Raw genomic sequence first — 25,755 nt, 5'->3', positions numbered from 1 at the left:
CTGTATGACATTGTGTGATTAATTGTACTAAATGATTTCTATCATCAATGTTTAAATTTGATTTGTGTTTCTTGACCATTCCAATTGAGCCTTAGATAAACGATTTACATGAGCAATGTTATTGTATTTGAGTCATTCCTGGTGTGAAACTTCTTATCGCAGGTTTTGTCATTTATTGACTGCAGAAAAGTTGTTTGTTGCTTGCATGAATTTGGCATCTTCTTATTCCAGATCCTCATAAGGATTTGCCACATGTTATCTTTATATCCAAGTCCCTGTTCGCTCACATTAAAGATTCATTGGAGGATCTAGGATAGTCAGTGTGGTTTAGATTTGGGCCCGGAGAGGAACAAGTAAGTTTAATGAAATTCATTTTTGCATATCTTCACTCTGAAACAGTTTTCTGGTAGCTTGGCAGATGGTTAGTTTGACTAATTAAACTAGGATATGAAGGGACATGATTAAAAGTGATTGGATTTTTCTAGTGATGAAGAGAATATTAGGGTTTTTTTGACAGGTGATTGAGTTTTGACATTGACGAAAAGGATTAAAATGGACTTGTGATCACAGAAAATTGTCATTGTGTGAAAATGTTATGTTTATGTTGTGTTCAGTCATGACCTAAATGAGTACGGGTCTGTCGTGGCCTAAGATCTCGGGATAAGCATACGGGCAGTCTTTGTGTGGCATACACTAAGCATGTTTGTCTGCTGGTTTGTGAATACTGTGCATGAGAATTCTTTCAGGTACTGAGAAAGGGAGCTTTATGCATGACAAGTTGGAATGGTTGAGATTTCTTCTGGGAGCGCAGTGGGAGAGTTTTTACTTAATGAGAGTGAAATAGCTCTGTTGAGGTTTTCACTGGAAGCGAATGAGATTCCCTAGATGAGTGGGTGTCTTTAATTCATTTAGTTGAGCAGACAAAGTTGTTTTATGTTGCATTGTTTGTGAAGTGTGTTTAAAAGAACAATAGAAAAGACGACAACATTTTTTTTAAGGGAGGGCCAGTGCAGTGAGGAGTTTAACTGAGGTCATAGAGTGCTGCACTGGTATTGGTGGTTGGTGAAAAGCCACACTGGTATTGGTGGACAGGAACAAACAGGAAATGGTGGTAGAAAACAATAATACGGAGGAGAACTTAACAATTTTTTACAACAGATTGAGTTAAAGGAAAGGAAATCATGACATTTTTTAAGTTGTCAAAGGTTTTAGTGCAAAAAGATGAGCCAATACCAACAAAGGTAGGAGTTCCTGTGGGTCCAGAAATTACAATCCCTTTGCAGATGTAATTAGAAAAAGGATATTATACTTGTATTTGGTTAGAGAACTGGGTAAAATAAACCGAGAAGGATGGTCTCTTAGCGTTTCCACAGTACGGGACATTTAATGTTGGAATTTTAGAAAGTTTGAGAAGACAGATGAATGATTTAAAACCTAACCTGAGGCCTATACAGTATGAAGCCCTTCAAGAGTAGGAGCATGAAGCACATCGGAGAGAAAAAGAGAAATGTCAGGGAAGATATAGAAATACAATAAGTCAATAAGAACAGGCAAAATGGGATTCCCAGAAAATGGTATGGAGACAAGATGTTGTTTAGGAGCCCAAATATATCTAGTAATGGTAGCAGAACAAAAGGAAGGAGAGAAATGTAAGGAAAAGAGGAAACATATAAAGGAGCAAAAGGTTTAAGTACTCCTTGTAGCAGATGAGAATTTAGAAGATATAGATGATGATTTGTTTTGCTGAACGGACCCCCACCTTATAATGAAGTGCAGAATGATTCAGGGACCCATCTATTTGTAGGTTTAAGGCCAGAAGCTCCACCTGCAGATTTAAATCCGGCTTATAAAAGAATATATTTAGATGAAAATCAGACACCTGAGAGAGCAGGATTTTCCAATATAGTCATGACAAATAACCCAGATGCATTATTAATACCTGTGACAATTGGTCCGATCGTTCCTCTTTCTCAGACAGGACGAGGAATTACACAGATTCATGCAGTAACAGTCAAAAGTGAAAATGTTGGGGAAATACATACTATCCTTCTATCTCACAAAAAGAAGAGACAGGGGAATGAGCCTTCTCTGACTCCCCTACCAAAACTGCAAACTTACTTAGGAGAGAAGGACTAAAAATACCAAAGTGGTACCCACCGAGGAAGGGAGAGGGAATCAGTCCGTTATTAAACCTTCCAATAGGATAACTGCAAAATTAAATATAAGAAGCAAAAGGGGAAGGAAAAGACATGGCTTTTCTTAATACTGCCCTCACACACTTTACAGTGTCATGCTTCATCATGGGGACGCATCAAACGTCCAGGTGCAGACCAACACACTGGATGGAGGGTGATTTTATTATGAAGAAGAGTGGTGAGGGAAGTAAGTGAGAAAGGAGAAAGGAAACAAAACAGAGGAAAATGTATTCCCTAAAGAAGGGACCAAAGGTGCAGATGTGTATGGTTAAAACTACCTAAGGGGATAACCACAATTTGCCTTTATTCATGTGTCCGCTTGATAGGATTATAAAATTAGAATTGGGATATTCAGGGGAGGGAAATGTCCCTATATCCCCGCTGCAGGAACCAACATGTTTCGGGCAGTACTACGTGCCAACCCGGGTCACAATGGCCTTTGTCAGGGTATGGATCCCTTATGTGTCTGGTCTTCACCCCCACTCGGGTGTTTACCTCAATTAAAAGATGGAAAATCTCCAGTTACTCACTCTCCAATAATTGCAGAGAGGAATCCTTTTTCTGTAAGAGAAACTGAAAACATGATTCTAGTACCACCAAAGACATATTAACTCTTCTCCTGCTATGCTATTCATTTTAACTCAATATCACTACAAGTAATTATTATGCAGTGTCCTAATTTCTCTCAGCCACTAATATATATATTAAAAACAAAGTGAACACCATGTAGTGCAACACACCAAAAACTCACACTTGTGGGGTTAAAACTTGGGACCCTCTCATAGCCCCTGCAGTGATTGTAGAATTGTCCATATGATATAATTAGATTTAAAGCTAACAATACAACAGTATTCTAGTGCCTACGGCGTGAACCTATAGTCCTATAGTATCACTGTCCTACTTACACGAGTTCAAAAGTACTTCTCTGAACCCAGGACCTTTGTGGGAACGTGGTCTTGCAGTCACACTCTGAACACAAATTAAATATGAAACTAAATCATATATTTTTCTTTAAAACCAGGGGTCTACCCGCAAAGTTTAATATATGTTTCTAGATCAAGTATCCCACCCGTTACATTGAGTCTATGCAGAGTATACGCTGCAACAGTCAAAAAAACCTTAGTCAATGCTCTATATGAGGCGTGTTGCGGGCATATGCAAATGAACATCGTTGCCTTGAACCCCCATATTGAAAAGATAGTAATCTTCCCTTGATTAAACTTTTTATCTAATGACCCGTTATCAATAGCGTACACCAGCAATAATGACGTGGTGTCTGCCCCCACGGCGCCCCACTTACTACTCCAAAGAACCACCAATTGCCATTTCCGCACGTCAGTCCACTGTAGATGACGATTGACTGCAGTGCCCCTATTTCAAGACCGCTCTTGAAGGATCCTGTGTGTACCACGCCCCATGTTACTCGTGCATGCGTAACTATGTAAAGGGCCGTTGATCCGGGAACAGGTGATTTGAGGGCTGACCTCCTTCCTCCCTTTAGCAGTGGCCATGTTCAAAATTCTGGCCACTCATAAGTGTTGCTCAATGACTAATAGAGCCTTAGTAAAGCTCTGCTAAATAACAAAACTGCATTTGCAATTTCTTGTATAATTAAACGAGTGACCACATATGCACGGGTGAAATTGGCACACAATTTTGATGCCCAAACGAAATTCAGATTCCACAGGAAGTAAATAGGACTTTCTCATTCGTCCCATATATCCTGGGGGGAGAAACATCAGCTCTTCAACCAGGTCAGAAGCCTAATGCTGTTTCTTCAGTTATTTATAACCCCATACAGTTGGAGCCAGTAGATACAGTAATTATGGCTCCTTGTACTGCTCTTCAACCCAACGCTGTTCCCTTAATAATAGAAAATTTGGAACATCTGTGACATTTGGTGGAATGAAAGGTCTATCTATCACTGTCCACCTCACATCTTGCTCTGAGTGTCCCACCTCTTTAAAGTGAGCTGTCAATTTGGTGTTGGTTTTGCCACAGCGTATAGTACTCATATGTTCTAGTATGCAGGTTTTTACCGTACGAGTTGTCATTGCCACATACTGCATATTGCACAGGCACTTTACTAAGCAAATGACATTGTCAGTATTACATGTCGTATGCTTCCTCTGTTCACAGGGACGACTCAGCCCAATATCTACAATTTTCCCATTAAGTGATGTAGGACATGCCCTGCAGTATTCACATGCATAATGGCCCATGACCGCTGGTAAATACCATTGTTGTTCTTGTTCAATTTGCGGATTGTTGGGGGTCCTCAGACGAGTATTCACAATTGTGTCTTTGATACTGACGCTTTTTTTTAAAGAGAAAAGCAGGACTGTTTGGTCTAATCCATTGGAATTGAGGCTCCGCCAGTTCTTTTGTACTATTTTTTCATACAATTTGATGCTGTGTTGTATGTTGTCACACAGATGCTCCTCTCTACTGATTCTTTATCTTATGTTTCCAAAAGAGCATCTCTATTACAGTTTTTGGCTCGTTTCTAGGCTTTCTTGATGACATGTTCTGGGTAATTCCTGTTTCTGAGCTTGACACTTAAGGTATCTGCCTCCATCTTTGTAGTCTGTTAGAGTGAAACAGTTCCTGCGTAAACGCAGAAACTGTCCATACGTAAGGCTCTCCCTCAGCAAACGCGGATGGAAACTTTTAAAGGATAACAGGTTGTTTCTGTCAGTAGGTTTGTGATAAACGCTACTGATAAGACCCCAGTTCTCTGCTCTGAAATCAAAGAACGGCAAGGATGTGTTCGTCATCGTGCTTGTGAAGAGAAGGATTCCTTTGATTGAGCCATCCAAAGTAGGCCTCCGCCGTGGTTTTGGTACCATTCCAGATGATTAAAACATCAGAATAAGGTTTGGCTGGCGAGTAAAATTCCACTGGTCATGTTTATATGATTTTTGCGTAGTCAACAAACATGTTTTGCTTAGCCATGCGCAGAGTTTACTAATCAGAACCTGTAACTTCCGGTGCAGAATATGCTTTGTACTGCCCCATAGATCTCTAGCTGTCGATTGTCAGATTGTGTTTTAGGTCGAGCCTAAACAGCGATTGCGCTGTAGGCGATCTGTTGTTTTACTTTGTGGAGTGATGGAGTATTGGGTCGGGCACAAGCAGTGGCGCGCACGCTGCTTGCTGCCTGTATCTCCTTGTTTACTTCTGCCTGGATGCACTTTCAGTTCGCCGACACAATCAACAGACGCACAGCGCCTGTCTGTGTTTGAACTTTAGACACCTCTCACTCAAACAGGCGGAAGGGCTTATGGGCCATGTGATATAACGGCTAGAGCACTGCTGGGCCAGGAAAGGCTCTCGGGCACATAACTGATTGTTTAAACCAGATGGCTTGATTGATTGAGTCAATAGAATTATTTAATAAAACGGTATGCTCTGCATTTGCAAAAATAACGCTGACACTGTAGTGATAGGGCAATGGTTTCCTAATCCCCTTTAATATTTGTTTTGCTGGAATGCCCTCAATGTATTTCGTGCTACCCAAAATCATTCCTACAAATGCCCCCTCTCTGGGTCCCCTCCCATATATTAAAGTTGTATGGTTTGGGCCCTTTAATTGCACCTAAACATGAGGTTGCTGTTCCACCAATCGTTTTGTAGAACGGTACTGAACCCCTCAGTAAGAGGCACTCTGCTTGTCTTGTCAGGACTCCAGACTCCACGCCACCGAGATGCGCACCAGTTTAACTCCTCTCCGAATGGAATCAAGCACATCTGTATTGCTTCCATACCACTATTGTGGATAGCCCCGCCCCAGCCTCCAGTCTATTGTGGCAGTAAAGCACTGAGAAGGCAGTGCTTGTATTTGTACTGCAGCTCTTCCAAGATAGTGCTGGAATCACCCGACGCGGTGGCGCAAGATTTCTTTTTTAAATACGCCTGCCAGGCCCTGGAGAAATTGAGAGATTTCACATCCACTTCACCAGATGAAATTCTGTAAAAAAAAATATGAGACTGTCTCAAAATATGAAGATTTTTCCCTAAGAAGCTGAACTCTGCTTTAAATGTGTGATAAGGAATGGTCGGTATTTATGGCAGTAAATGTTGCTGTATGCTTTTCCGCTTACTTAGCACTAGAGTCTTAAAGAGGCCTGTAGAGGTTGAGTCTCCCTGCAGGTTGGTAATGCTTTATTGTACATGGTTATTTAAAACCGTTACAATGTAGAAAAGCGTTCAGTTAATAAAACAAAGTTCAAATTCATACATATTAGGACAATACATCCATCAGTAAAAAGCATACTAAGACAGCAGCATCAAATTAAAAAAAAGGATGAATTCAGTTAGGCAGCCTATTTTACAGAGAAAGATGTGCAGTAAGTTGGTCCTTGTTGCCAGCAAAGTGGTAATGTAGGAAAGTGCCAGTGCAATAAGAGCATTTTAGAAAGTGCCACTTCAGTAAAAACATATTTGCGTTTAAAAAAGAAGAGGTGAATTGTCATGTTGACAGTTCAGGATATGAAGAAATACAGTAAGTACACAACTGTGCATGTCATTCACAAACTGTCCCTCATCGAAAACTGGTGGTGTACGTGCAAGGATAAGACCTTTAATAAATAAATAAGTACTTTTGAAGTGCAGCCAAGCATGTAAGTCGTACATATTGCCCCTATGAGCCGGGCACGCAGCAGAATGGCTACTTTGTGGTGTGATGGAGTATTGGCTCTGGCACGAGCAGCACCACACGCACTGCTCGCTGCCTGTATCTCCTTGTTTATTTCTGCCTGAATGCACTTTCGGTTTGCTAACACCAATCAACAGACGCACAGTGCCTGTCCCCGCCCTATGGAATGGAGTATGTGGTCAAGCTACTGTCTGAGGATCCGGCGTCACATGCTTTAATCAAGCATTTGTAATGCAATATGTCTCGCATTTTTGCGAATTTGAGCTATTGACATTGCAAATAACAATGCCTTTTATTTTTGTTTTTAAAACATAAATAAAAGGCATTGTCATTTCCAATGCCAATAGCTTAAACTCGCGTAAATGTGAGACCTATTGCATTTCAAATGTTTGTTTAACTCATGCCATTGTGCAGTCTGGTACTTGTGCTTTTTCTTTTCCTTATTGCAAAGGAAGAAATTCAGCTGCTTCTGTAGTTACCGTTGAGCTGAATGAAGCAAGAAATGCGTTTATGCAACCACAACTCTTTCTCTACTGTATAGAGTGGGGCTGACGCTCTCGGGGTTATGTTGCGTTTGAAAATACATACATTAAAGTTAAATATACAAGTAACAACGCTTGCAGTGATATCAGCAAAAAAAACAGAGACTTCCTCAAATTCTGAAATTTCACTTTTCCTCCAAAAGAAACACTGTTTTCTGGGATTTATAGTTTCATATAGGGCATCATAGTTAAGAGCCTATCAGCTAGATTCATCAAAGTCCCGTTTTGCGAGTCAGTAATAGCGATTATTAAGGAATCGCTATTACAGACTCGCAAAACGGGATTCATGTACAAATTGCAATTTGTTTTGCGATTCCTACAGCTTCCTTATTTGCGATTAGCTAATTGCTAATTGCAAATAAGGAATAACTCCCCATTCATTCCTATGGGCCTAAAGGCCCATAGGAATGAATGGGAAGACATATCAATGTGTGATTCGCTATTAGCGATTCGCATTTTGATATTGCGATTTCAAGGGTGCAGGGGTGTCCAAAGGACACCCTGTTGCACCCCTGAAATGACATTTGACGCTGGTGTTACGCACACACACATGTCCCAAGGACATGTGTGTGTGTAACATACAACTTAGAAAAATGCACTTAAATTCGCATTTTTTAAATGTATCATGAATTGCATTTAAGGAATCTCAAATAGAGATTCCTTAAATGCAATTGTTCGCAAATTTGCGAATTCTATAATAGCTATTTTTGCATTTGGGATGATGAATCCCAAATGCAAAAATTGCGCTCGCAAAGGGACAGATTCTGAGAATCTGGCCCTTGTGAGCCGATTTTCGTTTCATGAATCTGGCCGAATAAGTCCCTGCAAGCAAAGTGATATCAGCGAGAATGTTGGGACTGGCCAAATGCATCTCACGTTCATTGGCACACTAAACATTTCTCTGTATCTGTTGATTCTCTTTCTTAAATTACTAAAAACGTCCAAAAATGTTCCAAAAATGTTCCATCTGCAAAACTCTTACAGCTAGATTCATCATAGTGCCGTTTTACGAGTCCTTAATAGCGATTATTAAGGAATCGCTATTAAGGACTTGCAAAAAGGGATTCATGTAGGAATCGCTAAATAAATTGCGATTCCTACACTAGGCCCATAGGAATGAATGGGGAGTTATTCCTTATTTGCGATTAGCAATTTGCTAATCGCAAATAAGGATGCGATTTCAAGGGTGCCAGGGGTGTCCAAAGGACACCCTGTAGCACCCTTGAAATGTAATCTACATTGGTGTTGCGCACACACATGTCCAAAGGACATGTGTGTGTGTAACATGCAACTTAGAAAAATGCATTTAAATGCATTTTTCTAAGTTTTCGCTATTTACCACGAGGGTTGACCTCGCGGTAAATAGCGGCCAGAAATAGCGAATTCGCAAATAAAAAATGGTCAATGAATTGCATTTAAGGAATCTCAAATAGAGATTCCTTAAATGCAATTCCTAGCAAATATGCGATTTCGCAATTACCGATTTTTGCATTTGGGATGATGAATCCCAAATGCAAAAATTGCGCTCGCAAAGGGCCAGATTTGCAGAATCTGGCCCTTTGCGAGCCGATTTTTCTTTCATGAATCTACCTGTTAATCTCCCCGTGCCAAAAAAAAGATGAATGTGTTCGTCTGTAATGGGCTGGTGCTCATCTAAAGCGCTCTGATACCGTCGGGTAGAGTTTGCACTATATAAAACTATAAAAAAGGAAAATCACAAAAGAGAGTGAAGAGGGTTGTGAACCATATATACCGTGTTCAGTGGCAGTCGGCACAAAGTTGTATGTTGTAGTGGGTGGCTAGCAATGATTCTACTTAGTAGTTTTCTCTACAAATGAGACTTAGCGGCTGCCCTGGCCCTCGCAGGGGGCCACCTCGGAGGGGGGCCACCCTTAGTGACATTAGGCGCCTCCCCACTCGCTTTTGCGGGACTCCAGGAGGAGTCCCCTTACAGGGTGTGCTGGACGCCTGATGTCCTGCGCGTCAGGAGATAGAGAGGGGTATTTAAGCCTCCGCCGCCATTGTTGGGCTTCTATGCTGCCCGACACGCCGTCTCTGCCCATCGTTTCATCGTCGGTGCTCCTCGGGCTGGAAGGTGCGGTTTGCGTTTGTTAAGCGTCATCCTTTCGGTGAGTGTATCTCTTTGCGGCCCGACACGCCATCTCCCACCCCACCGCGTACCCGGCATGGGGCAGGCAAGGGAAGTTTGAGGATGTTGTTATGTTTTCTTTGTTGTTGCAGGCGGAGTTACAGGGTGATCTGGAAGCATTCTGGGTACAGAAGGATACCTCTGCAAGAGCACAATAAGGGTGCCAGAGCCAAATCCCAGGAGCCTTGGGGGAGGGTCCTGGAACAATGACATCGGCGCCTCGTTAGTCCTTTGGGCGGTTGTGGGCCTGAACAACCAGGGGCTTGCCTTGCTAACTTCCCCCTGAAAGGGGCGTGAGTAATAAGGGAACAATGTGTCACGTGATCCAGTAAGGAGATCACCCCTATAAGGATAGCGCTGATTGGGTTTCCACAGTGCTCGGCGCATCAGGCGGGCAGGGTAGCATAGGTTAGTACGGCTACCTGCCCTTGCTCGGCCGTAAAATAACCCACCATAATTTGCATACTGTTGTATGGAATAAACCTGCAGCCATATTTTCTCCAGACAAAAAAGTTGTGTATTTATTTATGCATGCCTTTTCCACTTGGGTGTGGGTGGGGATCATCTTGCGCGGATAATGGAACTAAGTTTATGTTCTCACTTTATTGTGGCCGGAATTCACGCGATGTGCTGGCTAATTACCTACGGGCCAAAGAGCCGTTTCAAGCAGAGCAGCACAGGTGAGATAGATATTCATGAAAGTGAGCTTCAGACAGTCCTGAGGATCTGTAGTTTAGAATTTACTGTTCGAGGTATGGGCCTGAAATCCCAGCATGCTTGGTGCGGTTGTCTAACAGATCTGAACTGGCTGAAGTTCACACTCCTAACACAAAACACTTTTTATATGTGATGAAATGTATCCTAAAGTGAACACATTTCCTTCTACCTGTGCAGAATAGGTGTGATAATTTCCTTTAGACAGTTACCAGGTATATAGTCAGCAGTCTCACTCTTGCATTTGAATATGTGGGAAGACGACTGTAGTTCTAGTGCACAATACAAAGTTGCACTTTCATTATTTTTGACAGAGACATCTAGAGCTTGAGTCATTCCTAGAGGCAGCTTTGGATTCTTACACTCAAATAAGTAAAAGAAAAATAGGAGTATTACAATTCATTTAAACAGAGAGTGTTGCAAAATAGTTTTTAGGAATTTTGTACAAGTACCCAATTGGTCAAAAGAGAGATTATTTCACAAGGTCAACTTTCGTGCTTGGTTTTCATTTGGGCTGTAGTAGACTAGTGATTTTAGATCTTAACAACAATGCAACAGGAAATATAAAGTGGTATTGCCGTTTAAAGTATATGCTGACATTAAATGGTACCTTGAGAACAGTGTAACATGAAGTAATGGCCACAGCAGCACTGTGTATAAATAAGTTTTCACACCGTGAAATTACTACACATACAGGTAGGCGAAACTTATCCAACAGCAGTCACATCGTTTTATCACGCCATACATAGGGGCAGATGTATGAGGCCGCTGCGCCTCTTTGCGATGCAATTGCGTCACTTTATTTGATGCAACTGCGGCACAAACAATGCGCCCTATTTACAATGTGACGCATCTAGGAGGTGCATCAAGTTGTAAAGCACTGCACCATAAGGAGGCGTTCCTGCGCAGGGGGGGCGATCCTGCGCAGGAACGCCTCCTGAAAGTGGCTGAGTGAAATCTATGAGATTTCACTCAGTCACTTTCAGGGCAATGCTGCGTCACAATCCTGCGCCTGCTTGAAGCAGGCGTAGGTCTTGACGCAGCATTGTGCAGATGGTGTACCCCCGAGCCTTGCTCGAGCTGCGTCGCACTTGCGACGCAACTCCAGCAATGCGCCACATTTCCGGCACAGATTTTTGCACCATGGTGCGCCGCATTATAAATGCGGCGCACCATGGGTGGCGGAGCTGTGGCGCACTGTGGCGCACGTTAACTGGCGCATCCCTGGGGATGCGCCAGTTAACATAAATCTGCCCCATAGTTCTTAACCTGCTTAAAACTGTAGAGTTGTAAAATTATGCATGCGACTGCTTTACAGTCATTACTATCTGGGTGGGTGTGTAAGTGAGGAAGAAACTAATGATGGGCCTCGTTTAAAATGAATTGCACAGGTTTGCGGCGCAAGTCTTTTTTGCTGCACTGCACCCAGCCAATTAGAAAGGGCAAGATACGATGCATCCTTGTTCTTTCGACCACAATTTGGTGCCTAGCGGCAATGCAGATGCCATGAAACTATGGTGCAAGGGTGTCTGCGATGTTGGCAGGAGTTTTTTTAGTGCAGGAAGGGAGGCTTTTTCCTCTTTCTATGGCCTAGATCCCATCAAAACCCATGAGTGATGCGTGAAAAAACCCAATGCAAACCCATGGATCGCCCCCATGACAAAATGCAAGGCAACGCAGTAACTTGCACTGCGCTGCCTTACACCATATCTACAAGGCAATGAAAAGCCATGCAAAGTGGCTTTGAGTGGCCTTGCAGATATGGGTCTGCACTCCGCATCGCCAGAGCGTCAAGAAAAGTGGCGCACCAGCAGCGCTAGGGGCTTGAAAATAAGCCACTGCTTTTTTATCTTCTTTTCCATGTTGCTAACTGGTTAAAATATATTTGTGAGCTTTATAATGTGCAGGCTCTGGGCAATAAAAAAGAGGTCCTCATCATCAAGAAAACTTTATTTCGGCTATTACAGCCATAAAAGCACATTTAAATTTACAGCATAATAAAATCCATATCAAAGGGAGAAGGAACAAGATCATAGGGAACACTGGAGTATAAACATGTAAAAATAAGCAAGCCACTATAAGAATTGGGGAGTACAAAATCATAATTTATGGGAAATTCTTAATTAAAATATACATTAAAAATATAATTTATGCTAAAAGTATATAAGAAGATAATTAAACACATCCAATATCTTTTAAAAAGCCCAGAATCAATATACCAACCAGCAGGCAGGTAGTTCTATCTTTCACATATATTTAGTTCCCAATGGCTAGCTACAGGGTTAATTATTACAGATTGGATAATCACAGCAGGTAGAAAGAATGAAACTAGGTGTTACTAAGAATCAGATCAGATTTTAGCAAATAACTTCGTTTGGACCACATAGCAAAGAGGAATTTCAATATTACCGCAACATAAAGTGGGTCCGTATCAGATTTTAGGATCCTAAAGAAATCACGAAAGTTCCTAATGCCCAAGTTTCTACATAGTTGTATAACCCATTTAGACCTAGCCTGTTTGTATGCCGAGCAGAACAACAGTACATGAATTACTGTTTCTTCCTCCACTAGGCATCCAGTGCATAGGCGATGGGTTGCGCCCGCCCACTTATTGGTTATAGCGTAGAGCGGGAGCATCCCATATCTGAATTGCAGAAGCAACTTCTTTGCTAATGGCGGTTGTATTGAGTCTAACACCTACTCAAATTGGTATTGTGATTTAAAATCCAAGACCCCGTATATTAAGCTCGTGGGTTTAACTACCTGTAGTATACTGATCAATTTGAACTCTTTCACTGCATTAGCTAGGGTTTTTTTTAGAAGTAGCTAAGCAGGATTCTTCAGGAGTGGTCCATAGATCCTCCCTACCCATTGCACGGAAAGAATCTCTAACAAAGGACAGCCAAGGTATACTACCCCAAGCCCCCAGTGATGACAATACCGCTTTTAATTCCTCCCTATGACAGCTCAGCTCTGGGGTGCTCCACAGCCGTCGCCAATAGAGCAACGCACGTGAGGAGATTAAATCCATAATTGGGAGGATATCCAAATCCATACTTAGAGGTACTAGGGGTGTATTTTTTGGAAGGGCCAGAATATGTCTAATGAAATTGTCTTCAGTTAGGGTGAAGGCATTAGATGGGCTGTGCCCCCACAGTTCTGCCCCATATAAAGAGGCCGACCAAGGTTGTACTTTGTAAATTTCCAGCGGTGGGCTTATAACCTTTAGAACGCAGCTCTTCTGGACTTTTAATTTTCCCCTGATTGCCTGGGTTAGCTTCAGGTTGGCCTTGTTTATTTGGGGACCCCACCCCATTTTATCATTTAAGGAGAGCCCCAGATAGTCAAAAATATGGACCCGCTCCAGAGGCCTACCGTCCATCATTGGATGTGGGCAGTTAGTAGAATTGGCATTGAAGACCATGTATTTTGTTTTATTAATGTTTACCACAAGGTTTCTCTTCTTGCAAAACTGGCTAACTTCCTTTAACACTCGCTGCATCCCCATAGGTGATTTCGAGAGGAGCAGGGTGTTGCGTTGTTTTTTGAGTTATTTGCAGACTTTTTTCCTTCAGATTTGTTTTTATAAATTTAGTTTTCACAGTATTGAATTTTTCAGCAAAGCTACATAATGTGATTTCTATAATCATCCCCTATATATGTTAATCTTTGGTTCATTTTTCACATCTGACAGGCTCCGCCTTATAATTTAATTATACTATAAGTGCTTTTCAGACATGGTTGAGAGCAATTATCTCTTTTTCTTCATCGCTCACCCCTCTATCACGTCTTATCAATCTGAATCTTTTCTTATCATTCTATTTCATGGATTCCTTGTTAGTGTTTTTTCTTCTGCTTAATAGTTTAATAAATTATGCCTTCATCTGGGCAGAGTTGCTTAACGTTCTGGTCAGTCACTTTGCCTACTTGGAAGACAAACTCAGTGATCTGCAAATTCAGTCTTCCAACACTGATCATTCTTTGTCTTTTCTAGCATAGTTCTCTATTCAAACTCTACAATTACATTACTGGCTCCTTACTTACTGACATGCTTGCCACCATTTGTCTCCACTAGCCTCAGAGCTGTTGGACAATATCTTTGAAGCAGCTTCATTGTCTTTTCAGCTGCAATTTAGCAACTGTTTAGACTTCTCCTTTCAGCTAAGGAACAGTCACCATTGTCATGATGGCCCTAGGATCCCCAAGTATGAGGGTATGGGATGTGAAAGCCACCCAGTGCATGGTTGTTGAATTGTAATTGTGTTAGTACATATTTCTGTAGATCCATTGCCAGCTTGTTTTAGTATTGTGCCCTTTATGCACAACCTCTTAAAGCCACAGTTGTATCTGTTCTCCGAAGTATTACACTGCTTCCATATTCATTTTCACTTATTGCTTTAACTTCAGTGTGCTGGGATATTTTCCATATCTTCTCACTACAGTAGTGAACTTTAGGAGGACACCTACCCAATTTGTAAGAGGCAGAAAACGGATTCAGTGCTCTGCAGAAAGATGTAATTAAAAGAAAAAATTTGAGCGAACTAAAATAAAATAGGTTAATTTGAACCAATAAAGATAGAGAACTTAGAAAACAGATTCAAAGTATTCAATCTCTGGGTTGCTGCAGGTGAAAAGCTAAGTGAACCAAAACCAATCATTGGAGAAATTCGTAATCCAGCTGATCAATGAAAATATGTTGCAGAGCAAAGGTGAAGCAGTTTTTCCTAGATGTCATGATCTTGTATGATATGGTATTAAGAAGCATCCATCAGGAATCTTTTAAAAATCAGACAGACATAGACATCCCTCCACAATTCACTCTTGTTTTCTGAAATCATAATATGTTGATTCATGGTAACAGTTCATACTTTTTAGAAACAGAGAATCACTGCTTAACCTCCTGAATATGTGGGTCTAAGTGTCCACTAGAACAAAATCATGATGATTGGACAACATTGGTACTTCAGAAATATCTCTACTTACCAAGGAAGGAATTTTGTAATTACAGGCCGATTATATGATTACATTCCTAAATTAAATTCTATAAAATTAAGATTAATTGGTTGCAGACCAGTAAAATAATGCATTGACCAGTAACATATTACAGTAGAATTCACTGTTCTGTGGAATCCATGTTGCTGCCCAACTACCCACTTCTGATAATTCTAATATATGCATTATTTAATGTTTGTATTTCCCGAAGGTAAAAGGTTAACCCCTCTATGGCTAACTCCAGAAAATGTTAACAGCTTAGCCTTGCACATAGCGTTATCTCCTCCCTAATACACTACAAAGCTAACTCTCCATTAATATTCTCATACTACTTCTAACTCCATGCAAAATGAACGATTTCTTTCCTCTTACTCCTTTTCTTGAGACTATTAAATTAAATTCTGCAATTTTACACATACAATGTCCCCTCATCAATCAGTCTGCCTATATTGACATGCTTCCATGCCTTTTTACTAAGCCACTTAGGGCCCAGATGTAGGTAAATCACATTTACTGATTTTGAAATACCGAATTTTACCGATTCGGTATTTCAAAATCGGTAAATGGGATGTAGGTACCAACATCTGGATTTGTTACCGAATCCTTAAAAATTCGGTATTTACTGATTCGGTAAATACCGAATCGGTATTTGCTATTGATTCCTATGGGCCTTGAAGCCCATAGGATTCAATTCAAATACTGATTCGGTATTTACCGAATCGGTAAATACCGAATTTGTCAAGGGTGCAGGGGGTGTCACTTTGACACCCTCTAGCACCCCCAAAACCAGCATGTGTGCAATGTGGCACACAGACATGCCCTAAGGGCATGTCTGTCTGTCACATGGCACATGTGTACATGCACAGATGTGCATGTACACAGGAATCGGTATTTTACCATGGATTTGTATTCCATGGTAAAATACCGATTCTGAAAACCATGTGCCAATGGAAAATTGGCTACCCACATTGCATTTTCGGTAATTTTACCGAATCGGTAAATATTACCGAATCGGTAAATATTACCGAATCGGTAAATTTACCGATTCGGTAATAATAACGATTGGGTAAAATTACCGAATATGTGCCCCTACATCTCCATAGCCCTTTACCGATCGGAAACGGCCGAAAATCGGTATTTTCGGCCAATTCCGATCGGTAAAGGCTACCTACATCTGGCCCTTAGCCAATTTCTTACAAAGTTGTGTACCCCTTGAAAATACATTTATATCATGTGATGCAGCAACAAACACTATCTTTGCAAAATCTCTATATTTGGTGTAATTTTTCCTTGCTTTCTCTTCACTGATCCAATTAATGCGCGCTAGCTCCACCAGGGATTAGACCCTTCCATCTTCACAGATCTCTGGTGATTGTCCTCCCATTCTACATATTTCAGCATCATGAAGTGAAATGACTCAAAACTGAGAGACATGGTTTTTTTATGTTGAAACTTCAATCTTCTTACCCCTTTAACAAGCACCTCCATTCCTCTTTACAATCTGCATAGCAACTGTTAACAAGCAAGCAGTGAACATATTTAATTTCCTTCCAGTATTTCTCTCTATTTTTATGTAGTTTCCACCTTATCACTGTCACTTTCAATTTTACGTAGAATACAATTCTACAGCGGCAATTCTGTCTTGAATAAATACTTTTCCATAAGTATTTCACTTAGGTCACATATATTAGCATTATTAGTATCCAACCAATCTTAAAGTTTTCTGAAAGATTCCTTCTACCTTAGAAAAGTTTTAATAATTCCTGTCTGCTTAAAAAGTAGAGGTTTGGGGGTATTGAGAAATTTCATGTACAGATTGAGTATTTCGACTGAGCAACTGGTTGTATTGTTTTTTAATGGATATGAAAATTAAAATGTTTCTATAAAAAAAAGTAATTTTCCATAAGATTGTTAGGTTAGTCACATAAAATAACATTGTCGATATCTTGCCACTGCTGTAATCTTCTGAATCCCTCCATTGCAGAAAAGTGGTAATAACTCCTGTTTACTTGAAAGTTCTCGACAGAATGCCCTTATTCAGAGAGTTACATAACCCATTTACTTTCATTAATCCCATCTATTTTACTCGAAAACTTGTGAAGTATGCCAGACGTTTCGGTTATTTCAGTACTGGACTATGTGACTGTAACAATTCACAATGAACTTACCTGTTTGCATTCAATCAATTGATCAGAGTAATTGTAAGCACACTACTCATCCGTGATGAGTCTCAAGGCGCTGGGGGGACAGCAGTTCCATTCAGACGAAGAGTCAGGTCTTGAGAGCCTTCTTGAAGGAGTTCAGGTTGGGGGCGCATCTGATGTTGAAAGGGAGCTCGTTCTAGATCTTGGCAGCAACGTAGGAGAAGGCTCTTCCCCCTGTTCTGGCTCTGCAGATGAGCGGGGTTTCCGAGAGGTTGGCTGGTCGGAGGTTTTTGGTTGGGTGTGTGGAAGGTGATTCTCTTTCTCTCATTGAGGTATTGGGGTCCTGTGTTGTGTTGGCATTTGTAGGCTTGGGTGAGTATCTTGAATGTGACTCTTTTCTTGATAGGGAACCAGTGGAGGTTCCCTAGGTGTTGGCTAATGTGTTTGTGTTGGGGGATGCCGAGTACGAGTCTGGCTGTCGTGTTCTGTAGCATCTGGAGTTCGCGGAGTAGGGACTTGTTGATGCCGGCGTTGATGCATTCTAATGGCCAACATAAATGAAGACTTAATACTTTATTACTATCCCATCTTAAATGTGTGAAACACATAAAAAAATATAACTCACCCAAAAAAGAGAAATGCACACAATATAAAGAAATTATTAGCAGATGGAACTACTTGCAATGTGTGTATGATAAAAATACACACAGGAGAAAGTTATGGCTTGACAGCAAAACAATGGCATAAGCAATAGTTTTTTATGGGCCCAGGGTCAATCAGAAAATGCTTCCACAATACGTTACATCACCTCCACAGTCAAAAGAATCACCTTATAACATATTATTGTCATCATCATTTTGAATGTTATCAACATTCTCTTTCTAATCACCATTATCCTCAAAACCCTCAACGTTATTCTGACAGAACCTCTCAAAAATAAAATGATATTTCCTGTTGCCTTAAATCCTTCCATAAGGCTTACGACTTGCAATGTTAGCCTACAGTAAATGGTGTTGTCTGTTTAAAAGCCACCAATTACAATACATACTGCATCAGAAATCCATTTTCCTTGGGAGGATTGAGAGGGAGCCATAGTTTTAGATTTTAAGGGGCATAAGCCACTTTTTTAAAAGTATTCTATGATCCCCACTACACTTGTCCCTGCATTATTGGTGACACATGAGTTACCAAGGAATTGCTACTGCCATCAAAAAAGTCAATTTCTCAGTAAATTGCTTCAAACCAATATTAGAAGTCACATTTTGTAAGGAAGATGTCATGGCAGCTTGCATTTACTGAGTCATGTAAAAATGAATACAAATTATATTTAATTAATTCTTCTTCCTCAAACACATAATCCAGCTCCTGGTTTTTGGTTTTGTCGCCTTGATTGTACCCAGCCATTATTAAAATGTTTAGTTAATTGGAGTTATAAGCAAAGCAAATACATTAGCAAAATGGGATACCATGCCCAAAGAAGTACTTACTCCTTCAAAACGAATGCACTGTAATCCCTTCTATAAGTCAGAAGCCACATTCCATACAGCCCGAATAAAGCAATGTAGGAGTAGGACTACTGACTTACAGCAGCATATCCAACTAAAAGACAATTGGTGCCCATCAGGGAATATGTGCATCCTGCAAGCAGACAGCAAGAAGCCACCTTAATCGGCCATGCTCTGTAGAGCTCCAGAAGTATTCTACCCGATGAGACCTGAACGAGCAAAACTGGGGAGAATTGGTGTGCATTCTATACCCTGTGTCAGCCTATATACTCTTTTATTTGTTTCTAGTAGAAAGTGTGAACTTTTAGACAAGCGAAGACATGTTAGTATTATGTCTTTCTATCCTGGCTGACCAATTTTCGTTATTTAAGTTATGGCCCCCGCCATGTTAAAAAGCTTGCAGTGAAGGCTAAATATCAACATGCGAATCGAGATGACATCTATCACCATACATATTTTGTCTTTGTTGGGACTTTAGTGAGACCAGATACTATAAAAACTCAGGTATCTTAACATTAGTTGGAGTGGCTTTGCGATGGACCTATGAGGCCAGAGATCACACTGTTTTGCTGCAACAAAGTAGACCCAGCTGGGGGTACTCCAGGTCTCAGATCATGACAGAAAGGTGTGGATTAAAGCCCTGCACTGTTAATCATTCGGGGACCAGGGCAGCGACAGAAAATAGCAAAACAGCTATTCATACTCCTAAAAGGTAAGCTGTGCAACCCATATTTAGAAATGTTATAATCTTGCAATTTACTGATTATATTAAATCATCATACTGCTAAGAAGTAGCAATAGGGTGCTGACTTGCTAACTATGTTGGGAATATTTATATTGTTTTCACTGCCCACTTCATGCATTACTACTTTTATTTTCATATTTTGTGTGGTCAACATTCAAATTTTATGCACTAGACTAGATTTTTTAAATAAACATTTTCCTTGATAGTTTTATTAACCAGTGTGCCTAACTCTTCACAGTCATTGTGAAATTTCTAATCCTTTTATTTGTGACAGCATGGCTCCTATGAACAAAGTGACAAGATGCTGGCCAAAAAATGGAGCCACCGGTCTTGCTATTAAACTCCAAAGTTCTTACGACAGGAACTTTCTTTCTTTATATAGCGCGAACTTCACCCAATCGGGTATCAGAGCACTTTACATAGCACCAGTTGCATTACATGAGATACATTCATTTTTGTTAAGCATGGGGAGATTAAGTGATTTGCCCAGAATCACAGGATGTACAGCATCATTGCAGAGACTCGAACCCAGTACCCCAGATTCGAGGTTGACCGCCCTAGCTTTAGGCCAACTCCTCTCCTTCTTTGTTTGCTAGGTGAATTAAGAAGATAATTACCCACTTTTCTAGGGGACTAGAGGGCCTGTGTGAAGTTGATCCTTTATATTACACTGCAAAACCTTGGATTTGGTCCCTTCAGAAACTCTGCTTCTGCTGTCCACAACTACATATTTAACATGCTGCATATGATAGAGCAATTTAAAATGTGAACCTATTGGCCTTGTCCTTTTAAGTCGCAGAGCCATTTAAGAAATAACTCCTGAAACTATTACGAAATACAGCTCTCGCGCCGCAGCAACATTATATTTTGTAAGCATTGACAGGGCAGAGACTACCGCAGTCCATCACATTGATGATTCTTATTGTTTGACACAGATGGAGATCAGGTGGAACCAGTCGGGTTCCTCTCAGTCACTTTCAGATCTCATTCAGGATTAAGCTGACAAGAATGCAGAGGTTGGAGCCAGGTGTGGGGCTCTTTTTTAAGCGCAACAATACAACAGCCATGGGTTTCTGGGAGAAGTGGAGGAATGAGATGCCATGAAGGAAGAACTAAGACGGACATTATTAGAAAAGATGATAAGATACAGAAGAGAGATTGAAGGTGACCAGACAAGATTTGAAAGAAAAGTGGACAATTAGTGAAATGCATAAGGCAGAATGAGGTTGAGGAGTGTACTGGATGCAAAGAAGAGAGGCAAGGCAACAGTAACAATGACACAAATGGACTCAGCTTCGAGGGAGGACTGGGCAGTTGGTCCCTAGATGGTATGGTCTGGGGAGTAGGTCACAGCCCAATGCAAGGGATACAAGACTATTGGAACTGTTTAAAGTAGATGGGGCACTAATTTAGAGACTCCCTCTCTCCTTTACCTTTTTTTTTAAATTTCAGTAATTTTTGTTGAATTTATATATACAAGGTGCATTGCACTTACATGGGTAGTAATGAGACGAGACAAAAAGAAGAAGATACAAGGGGCGAAAGAGATGCCCCGGGGACAGAGGTAACAATGGCATTTGGCATTTCTTACTGGCTGCGTAGTTCTGGCGTTGCATCCTGTTCGTGTTGTCTTGTAGGTCACGTCTCGGCCTCCAGCCGTCCCCCCCGCTTTTGCGGTTGGGCTTGTATAAGTTTGTGTGGCCGGTGAAATTGTTTTTTTCGCGGCCATTGATTGCCCGCCCCCTCAGTGGCAGGAGAGGAGAAAGAGAAAGAGAGAAAGTGGGAGGTATACAGAGATTTTAGTATGGTTGTGGTGTTGGCACAATACTTGGACATGTAAAAGCATTTTCAATTTAGTTTAATCAGTGAGAGGATTATTAAATGCTATTGACTGAAAATACGCTGGTGAAGGAAAGTTGCACAAACGCTTCAGGAAAACGTAAAGAAAGCATTACATTTGGCAGTAGTGTTGGGTATTCAAGAAGGGTATTCTGCCTTCCTATTCCCAAAATGACATGTACCTTGCTTATCTGTGGGACTACATAAAGCCAATTTGACAGGTGGGAAAAAAGAATTAATGCAGCAACATGAAAGAGAAGAGGAACCTCCTTATGCACTCATAACTGTATTTTGACCTTGAATCTTCCATTGTAAACTGCTGTTAGACATATGAAAAGGCTCTTTTTATCTGTGTTCCATTTCAGAGTCCTTTGACACAGAGTCCTATTAAACTATGGCATGAACCCACGTCAGCAGTAAATCAAATAGGCAGATATCACTTCTAATTGTCTACCTGGGGTGAGTTTACCACAGTCTGTGTCTCACCCTTCATATTTTCCAAGTTTAATCCATAATTTCCAACGCTAATAAAAGACGATGAATGTATCTGGCACATCTGGCAGAGAATGGCACAGAGAGCACTATCAAGAGCCTACCAGACATACATGCATGCAGAGGAAGAAGTGCTCCCAATCAGCACATTATTGGACATCACAATAAGCAGTGTCTCAGCCTCCTCTCTTCCTTGATTGTTTTTTGTTCCTGTGCTTGCAGTCATCCAAAGCAGTGTACTGCACGCCGGTTCTATGCTGGAACCACGCATGCATTAACCACACATGCCTTTACAATGTGGTCTGAACCACAAATGCGTCTTAAGAAAACATTCCTTTACCACGCAAGTCATTACAACTACTTTTAGGGAAACTCTTGACTATGAATAGTATAGTTTAGTATTCAAAATCCAGTCTGCGCAACAGCAGGGAAAGTCTTTGACTTAAAATCCAACATTAGTCCAGCGATGCTTTCCCTAAGGCAAGTCATTGTAATGATTTGTGTGTTAAAAGAGTGCATTGTGAAGAAGCATTCATTGCTCAGACCACATTGTAAAGGCGCACCGTGGTTCTAGCCACACTGTAAAGGCATGGGCGTCCGCAGACATTTTTCCAGGGGAGCGCAAAATGTTAACGTCATCACCATCCTACGACATGATGTGTGCCAGGTGGGGCACAACAAACACTGGGGCGCAGAACTGGGATAGACTCAATTAAATGCCAGGAATCCAGGACATGTGACTGACCCTGCCACAGGCCAACAAATACCGCCTGTAGGAAAAACGCTAAACTTTCTCACAAGCTGCTTTATCTCAGTCTGCTAGGTGTGCAGACTTCCGGGTCCTCGATCCAACACCAATCAAGGCTGTCTTCAGCACAAATCGATTTTAATCAGAATACTTTAAAAGAGTCTATGATTAAAGCACCAGATTAAATATACTGTATGCACAGTGTATTTTAGGGATTATTTGTAGCACACATGTTTACCAATATTGGCTTCTTGGTGCTAGAATTCATGATAACTTTTATCCAAAGTTAAAGCACAACGTCAAAGTTAGTAATAAATAATGCAGCAATCACACACGCTAGTGATTCGCCAATGGGTACTCCCTTTACTAGAATTCCCCGGGCATTGCTAAATTTTACACACACTCAATTAATTTATAAAAAATAAATTGTATAGGTCCAAATGATAGCTATATTTTTTTAAAGAAACTTAGAGTCCCTCTACGTGTAGTGAATGTCAAACTGAAAACGTGCGCAAGTTTAGGGATACAATAATGGCCAGCTCCCTTATGCGGAAGCCCGGCACCGTAAATGTGTGGCACATGCGGCGCCCGCAGCGGCGCCGCATGGGATGCTGAGTTTTACACAGTGGTCGAAGTGAGCGGGAATAACCCAAGGATTGGATCTGTTGGTGGAGCCAGAGGTGTGGCCAGAATGCGCAGACATCCCAACGTTTAGTATTTCTTTGGCATTTCACTTCCCAGTTTAATCAACCAATGGATACAGATGATTATTTTAGGTTATAATGAGTTATTGACATTCAAATATATTCACAAAGTGGGATATGCTTCTAATCACAGAATGTACCAAATACGATAAAATATGGAAGCACAAGCCATTTGTCTCTGAGCCATGGAGTTTCTGTCATCAGCACTTCTCCTTTTTCCACAACAGCAGTTCAAACATGAATGGCAAAATATCCTAGTTTGCAAATGTTTTTTCTAAAATTATGGCTCTGCCATATTTGTCTCATAATGCAAGATCTGCTGCATGATCTGACCATTTAAACTAATAAATTGTTTGTAGCTCAAACATATCAAAAGTTAATATAAAATGTGACTTGTGTTGCTGCGGAGTGGATGGCCATTTGCAAAGTTTGAATGGTCACCTTTCTCACTGCTGGGATTGTATGTTACACTGGTTCTAATAAGGTAAAATCTTTCCAGAGACTGTTAGCATGTGTACACATGTCAAAATAATAAAATATCTGAAAATATACTGCATTACGTGGCAACCTTTTTTTTAATGCATAATTTAGTCAGCACTACGGCATAATGTTGTCATCCTTTGCTGCATAATTGATTCAAGTGGCCCCACAGCAGGCAGCACATGTTAAAAGTGCTTGTGAATGAAGCAGGGAGACTGTGAAGTTTGCAAACTTAGTTTGGTGTGTGTGCCAATCCTGCATTGCCAATCCCTGGTGAGTTGCAGCTACTACTGCTGAAACAAGGCCAATGGAGGTACCTATGGGTGAGGCCGACTGGCCTCAAGGGCAGGGCCAGCCATAGCACTGGTGGTGTCCTGTGCATTAATGTTTGTTAGTGCCCCCAATGACTACCTCTGCCATGGATTCCCTCACTACTACCCTTTAACTGTGCCACCCAAGTCCCCATAACCACTCTCTCTCAGATGCATTTAAATTGATTTACAGCGCCACTCATACCATTGTAGGGTGTCAGAGCACTTTACATCACACACATTACACAGAGATAATCAGTGTGTATGTAAATCACTGCATAGAAAATGTTACATAAGACTAAGGTCTACAAGGTGTAGGAGTCGCATAACAACCATACTAGTAGCCCGTATAACTTTTTAGGGATTGGTCTGGAGAAACACAATACCCGGAATTTAAAATGTAATACCATGGTTGGGGTTCTCCCTGATAATCAGAATTGATTGCTGTCCAAAAGAACACTTTTTTGGGACATTAGGATAATCAAAGACTGGAAGGTGGGGGGACATAATGCTCTAATTCATACCTTGCAGTTTGTATGCAGCTCTTAGATGACAGTTAATAGCTCACTGTTCTAAGTTAGGAATTTAACTTATAAACTGCAAGTAACAAAAGGATCTCTCTGACAAAAGCAGTAGCCCACTGCCCTATTTACATTATGTGCACTTTGTGATCTGCATGGCGCATGTTCTTTGCAGCTGATACATTATCCCTCTGAGTTACCTTTCCATGAGTCAAAACTTTCACTGGACAAAATTCTGATCTCTCTCTAGGAAGAAGATTAATCCCCAGAGTGATCATGACATTTTTATTGTTGCCAAAAATTGCTGGAGGCCAGGAACACGAGAAAAGCCCAGGCAAGTTTAATAACAAGATATACAACATAGATTGCATGTTCTGGGAAAACTATAACGTCATAGTGTGAATTTCAGACTGACAAAATGGTTGTACATACTGAATCATATTGAAGTGGATTTTTTTTTTGGGGGGGGAATACCTTTACAAGAGTTCTTTATAAAGTGTTGCCTTACTTGATTAAATACAACAAATGTGCAGTTTCAATTTTTTAACTTGAATCGCATGTAATTTAAAAGTTAGATGTACAAGATGTACAATATGTGGAAGAAAAATAAAATTCCATTGGACCATAACATTCAAAAAGAATTCCAGATGACAAAAAGGAATATTATGTGGGATACATTTCCCCTTGCTTTGCATTACAAGGATATGGCAAGTTACTGAGGTGTTCCCAGACCATGTAGATGAACGAGGCCAAAGGCTGAGTTCCTTTATAATGTAATGGAGCTCCGAGGTTACGTACAACATCCTTATAATGTATGCAAGGGAGTACTTTATTCCTAATAATAAGTGGTCACACCAAAACCTTTTCCACAAACCTTTCAAGTTCTTGATGTGGCAATCTTTCACATGAAAGTCATAAACTGTAAACATAAAGAATAAAACAAGTATCTCTAATACAAAAAAAACACATCAAACAGAAGTTAGGTATTTGTAGCACAAAGGTACTACAATCAGTTTA

The sequence above is a fragment of the Lissotriton vulgaris genome, chromosome 2_1, assembly GCF_964263255.1.
Source record: "Lissotriton vulgaris chromosome 2_1, aLisVul1.2, whole genome shotgun sequence".
NCBI lineage: Eukaryota > Metazoa > Chordata > Amphibia > Caudata > Salamandridae > Lissotriton > Lissotriton vulgaris.
The sequence above is the reverse complement of the archived record's forward strand: the minus strand, read 5'-3'. Positions refer to the sequence as shown.